General features: G+C 43.0%; 1 long non-coding RNA gene across 2 annotated transcripts; it reads left to right on the top strand.

Moving 5' to 3' along the window:
* The first annotated feature begins 723 nt into the window (after positions 1-723).
* Positions 724-4,444, top strand: LOC119330372. Of its 2 annotated transcripts, XR_005160068.1 has the most exons (5): positions 724-990; positions 1,076-1,201; positions 1,939-2,025; positions 2,153-2,777; positions 2,877-4,444. It is a non-coding gene; the product is annotated as an uncharacterized LOC119330372 (long non-coding RNA). The 2 variants fall into 2 exon arrangements; XR_005160067.1 differs by having other exon boundaries at positions 1,076-2,025.
* The last annotated feature ends 5,754 nt before the right edge of the window (positions 4,445-10,198 follow it).

Consider the following 10,198-nt stretch of genomic DNA (forward strand, 5'->3'; position numbering starts at 1 on the left):
TGGGAGGTATACTAATGGCGCATGTTGGGCTATACTAATGGCGCACTGCGTGGTGCGCCATTAGTATACCGGATACTAATGGCGCACCAGTGGTGCGCCATTAGTATTTAATACTAGTGGCGTGATGCTAGTGGCGCACCAGTAGTGCGCCATTAGTAGGCAAAACTGGTGCATCACTAGCAGGCCTTTTTCTAGTAGTGATCACATTTAGTTTTATTCTAACCTGGATCCAAGAGGGCATCAAATGCATGAATCCAATGTTGTGACACTGTCACGGCGTACAGCCAACATATCTTGACAGTCATGTACTTGATTCAGTTACAAATTCTTATTAAATGATTCATCATTTCTTAATAAAAAATAGACAAATGAGGATCTCTTAATATGCTCGATAGAAAAGCATTGCCAAACAAAACTCCACATGTGCGTCTGACAGATTGTGAGACTGCAAGCGGGCAATAGCTTTTCATGTTCCATCCCACCGAGTCAGATCCCAACAAGTGGTGTTGATTTAGCCAACAGGAGAGTGAAATCTCATTATAACTCATTGGTAAAAACACAAACATATTTGCATCAACTAATGCAAGTACTCTCATATAGAGAAAAATCTCTACTTGTAATGTCTGAGTTGATAGTCTCGCCTCACTCCCACCTCATCCCACCCCGCCTATATTTCGCCCTCCTTTGATATCATCATGTCGCAGCATTGGGCCAGCCTATTAACGTGTACGTGACCGCAATCCCTTCTCACGATCCTCCCAACGTCCTCGCGCTGCGGTCCTCCTCCACAATCTCCTCTACCAGGGCGCATCCTCCCAACGTCCTCGTGCCGCCGTCCTCCTTCCCGATCTCCTCTGCCAGGGTGCCCTACTCGCGATCCGGCCGACATGTCCTCGCGCCACACTCTCTTCTCATCGATCTCCTCTGCCAGCGGGAGCCCTCTGCCGGGAATGCGAGCTTTTCCCCCGCCGCGTGCACCGGCACGCTCAGGTGAGGCTGCTCGCCGGGTTCCCTCAGTGCCTGCCTTTCATCTACTCACCGTGCCGTCGGGTGATTTGTGTGTGCGTGTATGCAGGGGATGCACCGCTCTGCTGCAGCCACTGGTCTGGCCGTGCCGGAGCCGGGGGAGCGCCGTCATGTGCAACGCGTTGGTGTAGCTCGGCCCACCCACGATGCAGTGGGTCTCCGTCGCGGCCGCCGCGTGAGTGCCTCCCCTCATCTCCTTGTCGATACCTAAAAGTACATTTTCCGGTGCGATTTGCTCCTACAGAAACGCATGAGCCTTTCCGGGCTCTGAATATGTTCGTGCTTTTGCTTGCAAGAGCTGTAAATTGCGCAACTGCTGGTGTCAGATTGTAAGATGCGCCATTCTGTCATAGATTCTGCAACCTATCGATGGTTACTCGTTCAAAACTCCGAGTGCATCATACAACAACTATTAGATGGAGTTGGTTCTTCATCAGTAAACATGAGTTAATATTTTCACAGTAAGTAAAAAAAATAAACACATCATGTCCATAGCTTTAGGAGGTAGGAGCAACATTAACACACTTCACAAGAACTAGAGAGACAATATACTTGTAGTACCATATGTTGCAACGACGAATGCTGCTAGATATTCAGCCTGTTTACACATGAACATGACACCGTGTGTTCAGTAGCATCACTCTGTATCACAAAAAAGTGCAATGCATGTTTTTCATATAACTCGAATGCAGAAATTTACTCAAGGTATAAATTCAAGTCATGTTAACATCATCAGTCTGTTAAACATAACTTACAGGATATGGTACTCAGGGTTCGGACCACTTGGTGACTTGCTTAGCTTGCTGCAGAATTGTAGTGTATCTACTTTATGCTTCTGATCCATCATAAGTTACTATCGCATTCATGTTACGATACTAACTTGTCAACACCAAGGTGGTAATATTGCTTCAGATCTTGGATGAGCTACTGGAGCTATTCAGGCCATGACTCCAAATCGTAATTGCTTTCTTGAGGATCTTCAATCTTGTGTAACTGAAAGTAATAATTCTTTGAAAACTTAGCTCTTGCTATTCGCCATGTAGTTTCTTCCATTCTGCGACATATTTGGTTTTGTCATAAAATGTTGGATTATTATTTGAGCATTTTACCCTTTTTCCTCTTGCAGAGTGCTCTTGCTTGGTAAAGGCACAAGCATACACAAATCTTTCCTCGTGCCATTGTTTGTTCTGCAAGCACCTACCCCTATAATCTCATGGATCAAGTAGGGAAAATTTTGTTTTTGCCATCTAGATTTTTCCATTTTCCTTATGCCACTCATATTTTGACATTTCACTTTTGCCACTCTTACTTTTTGACAGTTATCACAATTGCCATTCCCGTGGCAAAAGCAAAATTTTCAGAGTGGCAATTGTGATAGATTTCAAAAGCTGAGAGTGGCAAAAATGTAATAAAATTATTTTGCTTTTGCCACAGAATGGCAATTGTGATAATCATCAAAAGCTAAGAGTGGCAAAAGTGAAATGTCAAATTCTAGAATGGTATAAGGAAACTTGGCAAAATCTAGAGTGGCAAAAACAAAAATTTCCCAGTAGGGTTCTGCCACTTGGCCCAAAAGAATTATTACCTTGCTCTTTTCTTGCTATAGCTACTGGATGTTTATTCTTTTTGAGACAAGAACACTTACTTTTGGCGTACTTATCCTATGGTGTCTATTCCAAATATTAGGAGTGAATATGGGCTGTGGACTGCTTTTCTTGCGCTTGCAGTGCATTTGTTCTTACCCTTTCCAGGTAGAGTAACAACGAAGATCCATACATCCTCAAGTATGATATTTGACAAAAGATGGAACATATATGTGTTACTTATGCACGTGCATCTGTTTATTGCAGATGAGCTAGAGCTTCCACTATCAACAATGCTGGCGGTCAGCATTGCTGCTTACTAGGTGATGAATGTGAGGTATGTAACATTCCTGCCATTTTGAAAGACATTAGTTGTACTGCTGCATATGTCTTTGATAATTCAACCACTTTGTCAATTGTCCGCTAGATGAAAAGTGTCTAAAAAGAAAGGAAAATAACATGTAGAAGAACTGTTAAGCTGAGAATTCATTGCCTAGCTTAGCCAGTGCAACATGAAAAAGGTTTAAGAGGATCTAGCTTAATCCATGTGTACGGTAGCAGATCATATACTCTGCTTTCTTCAATTTCCTAAGTTACCGTTTCACCCCTAGCCACATTTGCGGGCAAAACATTGAAGTTTGTGCAAGCAATAGATCTAGAGAATCTTTTGTAGGGCCTGAGTTACTTGATAGACATCTAATAAAAAGAGGCATTTTCTTTTAGCTCGATACAAAATGTACCAGTGCTATTGGGTGCTCTTTGGTACTAAAATTGCCTCACCCACTCTACAAAACCTTGAGTGTATATGGTCTTTTATTCTTCACTATTACATTATTAAGGCTACTAATTTGTGATATCTATAGATGAAAACACATAATGCGACATAATTGATTCATCTGACGATCCAGTGTTCCCTGCTCTTTTTGTGTGAACTCCAACTAGATATATTTAGCTGGGGTATTTTTTGCCACTTATTATTTGTTACAAAGAGTTGGGTGTTTCTAGACACAAAATATTTTGTTCACTAGTTTGTACCAATGGGTTAGTTCCATCTCAGGTTAAATTAGACAGTTTTGATCAAAAATGAAATGTGGCCATTGATTGATCGATCGGTGATGGCACATATGTGAAAAGCATCAATTATATATCCCACTGTGTTGGACCCAAATACCTTCTGGAAAAAAATTCTGAAGGGTGGGATACTAGACCACCATGTAATTTCAGTTATCTCTTTATTATATAAAATAGGTGGAATTTTAGGTACGGTCTGCTATCCCCCCTCCCTAATTTGGTTATATTGTTTTTAAGGTAGCTATTTATTTTGAGTTTTTCTGTGTCAAACACAGAGGTTGAATGTATGGCTTTTTACGGGAGGTTGAATGTATGGCTTTTTATGGGAGGTTGAATGTATGGCTTAGCACTACATGTGGGTTGTTCTGCTCAAGTTATTTCAGTTACATGCCTCAGTTAATCCTTTGCAAGATCTTGAGGAGCTCTTCTGTGTTGTAGTGCTTTGAAGGTGAGGCACATTCCTTGAATTTTGCTCTGTTATTATTGTAATAAGTAGTATATTTGTGCTTTTAGCATTGAGAATATTCAAGGAACTACCTACTACGACATCATTTTCCACGAAAATTAGGTCATAACAAGAGACGACGAATCCGTTATTTTCCTTGTTGTGGGTAGGGTAGAATTTTGAATGACCAAGCTTTTGTATGATTTTGATTGACCAAGCTTGCTACTTTCTTGTGAGTCAGGCTATGTTGGTGGATTTTAGAGAGAACTTGTCTTTGAACAATACTATCAGCAAGGGAAAGACATCCATTGCATTACTACACTTGAGATAATTTTGCCTTGTTAGCTACACCCTTTTGATGGTGCTACTTGTAGAAAATTATAGACAATCAACCCTTCAAATTTTACCGGACACATCCTCCTGGAGTACAAGATATTTTTATAACTATGCCTACAACTCATGATCTCAATGCCTAAATATTTGTTGGCATTGTGAGGATATTTTCCATGGTGACCAATATCCATTAAGCTATACGAGATTTGATTGAGAACATGGAGATACATTTTATCTTACTCATAATGATAAGAATGTATGTCGACTATTTTATGGGCCGAGTGCTTTTGGCAGAGGGCTTGTTAGGGCAACGAGAGGACGGTTCTAGACCTTCTCCTCAAGATCTCAACCAACGTCGATGGAGAGCAAAGAGTTGACTGTGTGTTTGTCGTTGATGTGGAGACAACTGGCAAGGTTGGAAAACCAACAATGATGATGAATGATGTGCAAATTTATTGTTCCATGGCAATACACGGGCATTAAACTACTCCTATTAACCCTCCGCGGCCCCTCGCGCAACACGCGGATCACCCACCGGCCCGCAACAGGGGGATCTATTCCAGCCGCCTCCACCTCCCTCCTCTCTCCTCGCTGCCGCTACAGAATGCCGCCGAGGTCACTCATCCCACGAGCAGCGTTGGCAACGCGGGACGCAGCGGGCTCAACTTGCATCGGCGGCGCCGGTGTCCCTCTCCTCTGTCGAGCGTCGACGGCGCGGGACGTAGCAGGCTGAACCTGCGTCGGCGGTGGCGGCGATGGGTTCCGTCCTTCATTCCCCTCCTCCTCACCCTGCCCCTCACCTTTTCCTTGCTTTCCTGCATCGCTACAGGGGGATCGATTCCAGCCGCCTCCACCTCCCTCCTCTCTCCTTGCTGCCGCTATAGAATGCCGCCAGGGTTGCTCTCATCCCACGAGCAACATCGGCAACGCGGGACGCAGCGGGATCAAGTTGCATCGGCGGCGCCGGTGTCCCTCTCCTCTATCGAGCGGCGGCAGCGCGGGACGTAGCAGGCTAAACCTGCGTCGACGGTGCCGGCGATGGGTTCCACACCTCCATTCCCCTACTCACCCGCCCCTCTCATTTTCCTTGCTTTCCTGCACCAGCAAAAAGGAAGACGCCCTCGGCTTCATGGCCTCATCTCTAGGGCCAAGGGGTGGCTAGAGGACTCACCAGGAGGGCGGCGAAAAAAGAGGCCAAGAGGAAAGGGGAGGCGGAAGAAATCCGCCCACACGCCCTCACCATCTCAGCATCTCGCTCTACCTGATGGCGTTGTATGATCGGTCAGACAAGGGAACCCGATTGATGGCGGATGTCAAACGCCTTATCCCTAAGATCATGCTCCTAGGTGCGTGGTGACCGTACCTATTACTGTGCTTGAATTTTCTGGTTCAGAACATGTGTGCTCAATCGAAGTGCTCAAATGTGAGGTTGCAAGTAGATGCTTGTTCTTTTTTTTTTCATAGAAACTCTGGGAATGGATGAATGCATACTACTTCTGAGCTTTCTAAACTCTAGGAACCACTAAAAATTTTGGCGCTGCAAGAGAAATATACTACTGTGTTTATGCATCCTCATTTGGCAAGAGTTCGCATATTACTTACAACTAGTTTAATGCCCGTGCGTTGCCACGGAACAATAGATTTGCACATCATTCATCATCATAGTTGGTTTTCCAACCTTGCCAGTTGTCTCCCCGTCAACGACAAACACACGGTCAACTCTTTGCACTCCATCGACGTTGGTTGAGATCTTGAGGAGAAGGTCCAGAACCGTCCTCTCGTTACCCTAACAAGCCCTCTGCCAAAAGCGCTCGGCCCATAAAATAGTCAACATACATTCTTATCATTATGAGTAAGAGAAAATGTATCTCCATGTTCTCAATCAAATCTCGTATAGCTTAATGTATATTGGTCACCATGGAAAATATCCTCACAATGCTAGCAAATACTCCCTCCGTTCCTAAATATATGTCTTTGTAGGTACTTCACTATATACCACATACGGATGTATATAGATGCATTTTGTATGTAGATTCACTTATTTTGCTTCGTATGTGGTTCATAGTGAAATCTCTCCAAAGACTTATATTTAGGAACAGAGGGAGTAATAAATTTAGGCATAGAGATCATGAGTTGTAGGCATAGTTATAAAAATATCTTGTACTCCAGGAGGATGTGTCCAGTAAAATTTGAAGGGTTGATTGTCTATAATTTTCTACAAGTAGCACCATCCAAAGGGTGTAGCTAACAAGTCAAAATTATCTCAAGTGTAGTAATGCAATGGATGTCTTTCCCTTGCTGCTTCTGGATATTATTGTTCGAAGACAAGTTCTCTCTAAAATCCACCAATATAGCCTGACTGACAACCAAGCAGCAAGCTTGGTCAATCAAAATCATACAAAAGCTTGGTCATTCAAAATTCGACCCTACCCACAACAAGGAAAATAACAGACTCACCGTCTCTTGTTATGACCTAATTTTCATAGAAAATTATGTCGTAGAAGGTAATTCCTTGAATATTCTCAATGCTAAAAGCATAAATAAACTACTTCTTACAACAATAATAGAGAAAAATTCAAGGAATGTGCTTCACCTTCAAAGCACTACAACACATAAGAGCTCCTCAAGATCCTGCAAAGGATTAACTTAGGCATGTAACTGAAATAACTTGAGCACAACAACCCACATGTAGTGCTAAGCCATACATTCAACCTCCCTAAAAAAAGCCATACATTCAACCTTTGTGTTTGACACAGAAAAACTCAAAATAAATAGCTACCTTAAAAATAGAACCAAACTAGGGGGAGGATAGCAGACCATACCTAAAATTCCACCTATTTTTTATAATAAAGAGATAACTGAAATTACATGGCGGTCTAGTATCCCACCCTTCAGAATTTTTTTTCCAGAAGGTATTTGGGTCCAACACAGTGGGATATATAATTGTTGCTTTTCACATCTGTGCCATCAACGATCGATCAACCAATGGCCAAATTTCATTTTTGATCAACACCGTCTAATTTAACCTGAGATGGAACTAACTCATTGGTACAAAGCAATAAACAAAATATTTTGTGCCTAGAAACTCCCAACTCTTTGTAACAAATAATTAGTGGCAAAAATACCCCAGCTAAGTATTTCTAGTTGGAGTTCACACAAAAAGAGCAGGGAACATTGGATCGTCAGATGAATCAATTATGTCGTATTATGTGTTTTCATCTGTAGATATCATAAATTAGCAGCCTTAATAATGTAATAGTGAAGAACAAAAGACCATATACACTCAAGGTTTTGTAGAGTGGGTGAGGCAATTGTAGTAGTAAAAAGCACCCATTAGCACTGGTATATTTTGTATCGGGCTGAAAGAAAATGCCTCTTTTTATTAGATGTCTATCAAGTAACTCACGGCCTACAAAAGATTCTCTAGATCTGCTGCTTGCGCAAACTACAATGTTTTGCCCGCAAATGTGGCTAGGGGTAAAATTGTAACTTAGAAAATTGAAAAAAGCAAAGTATATGATCTGCTACCATACACATGGATTAAGCTAGATCCTCTTAAACCTTTTTCATGATGCACTGGCTAAGCTGGGCGATAAATTCTCACCTTAACAATTCTTCTACATGTTATTTTCCTTTCTTTTTAGACACTTTTCATCTAGAGGACAATTGACAAAGTGGTTGAATTATCAAAGACATATGCAGCAGTACAGCTAATGTCTTCCAAAATGGCGAGAATGTTACATACCTCACATTCATCACCTGGTAAGGAGAACCGCCGACCGCTAGCATTGTTGACAGTAGAAGCTCTAGCTCATTTGCAATAGACAAACACACGTGTTGGGGAACGTAATAATTTCAAAAATTTCCTACGCACACGCAAGATCATGGTGATGCATAGCAACGAGAGGAGAGAGTGTTGTCCACGTACCCTCGTAGACCGAACGCGGAAGCGTTAGCACAACGCGGTTGATGTAGTCGTACGTCTTCATGATCCGACCAATCCAAGTACCGAACGTACAGCACCTCCGAGTTCAGCACACGTTCAGCTCGATGACGTCCCACAAACTCTGATCCAGCAGAGCTCCACGGTAGAGTTCGGTCAGCCTGACGGTGTGATGACGGTGATGATGTTGCTACCTACGCAGGCCTTCGCCTAAGCACCGCTATGATATGACTGAGGTGGAATATGGTGGAGGGGGGCACCGCACACGGCTGGGAGAGATCAGCAGACCAACTTGTGTGTCCATGGGGTGCCCCTGCCCCCGTATATAAAGGAGTGGAGGAGGGGGGAGGGCCGGCCCTCCTATGGTGCACCCTGGAGGAGTCCTACTTCCACCGGGAGTAGGATTCCCCCCTTCCAAGTAGTAGGAGTAGGAGTCAAGGAAAGGGAAAAGAGAAGAGAAGGAAGGAGGGGGCGCAGCCCCTCCCCTAGTCCAATTCGGACTAGGCCTTGGGGGGACGCGCAGCCTCCCCTCTCTCTTTCCCCTAAAGCCCAATAAGGCCCATATACCCCCCGGCGAATTCCCGTAACTCTCCGGTACTCCGATAAATAGCCGAATCACTCGGAACCTTTCTGATGTCTGAATATAGTCGTCCAATATATCAATCTTTACGTCTCGACCATTTCGAGACTCTGGTCATGTCCCCGATCTCATCCGGGACTCCGAACTACCTTCGGTACATCAAAACACATAACTCACAATATAAATCGTCATCAAACGTTAAGCGTGCGGACCCTACGGGTTCGAGAACTATGTAGACATGACCGAGACACATCTCCGGTCAATAACCAATAGCGGAACCTGGATGCTCATATTGGCTCCCACATATTCTATGAATATCTTTATCGGTCAAACCACATAACAACATACGTTGTTCCCTTTGTCATCGGTATGTTACTTGCCCGAGATTCGATCGTCGGTATCTCAATACCTAGTTCAATCTTGTTACCTGCAAGTCTCTTTACTCGTTATGTAATGCATCATCCCGCAACTAACTCATTAGTCACATTGCTTGCAAGGCTTATAGTGATGTGCATTACCGAGAGGGCCCCGAGATACCTCTCCGACAATCGGAGTGACAAATCCTAATCTCGATATACGCCAACTCAACAAGTACCTTCGGAGACACCTGTAGAGCACCTTTATAATCACCCAGTTACATTGTGACGTTTGGTGGCACACAAAGTGTTCCTTCGGTAAACGGGAGTTGCATAATCTCATAGTCATAGGAACATGTATAAGTCATGAAGAAAGCAATAGCAACATACTAAACGATCAAGTGCTAAGCTAACGGAATGGGTCATGTCAATCACATCATTCTCTAATGATGTGATCCCGTTAATCACATGACAACTCATGTCTATGGCTAGGAAACTTAACCATCTTTGTTTCGACGAGCTAGTCAAGTAGAGGCATACTAGTGACATTATGTTTGTCTATGTATTCACACATGTACTAAGTTTCCGGTTAATACAATTCTAGCATGAATAATAAACATTATCATGATATAATGAAATAAATAATAACTTTATTATTGCCTCTAGGGCATATTTCCTTCAGTCTCCCACTTGCACTAGAGTCAATAATCTAGTTCACATCACTATGTGATTTAACACTAATATTCACATCTGCATGTGATTAACACCCATAGTTCACATCGTCATGTGACCAACACCCAAAGGGTTTACTAGAGTTAATAATCTAGTTCACATCGATATGTGATTAACACCCAAAGAGTA

Source organism: Triticum dicoccoides, chromosome 1B, assembly GCF_002162155.2.
Source record: "Triticum dicoccoides isolate Atlit2015 ecotype Zavitan chromosome 1B, WEW_v2.0, whole genome shotgun sequence".
Taxonomy (NCBI): domain Eukaryota; kingdom Viridiplantae; phylum Streptophyta; class Magnoliopsida; order Poales; family Poaceae; genus Triticum; species Triticum dicoccoides.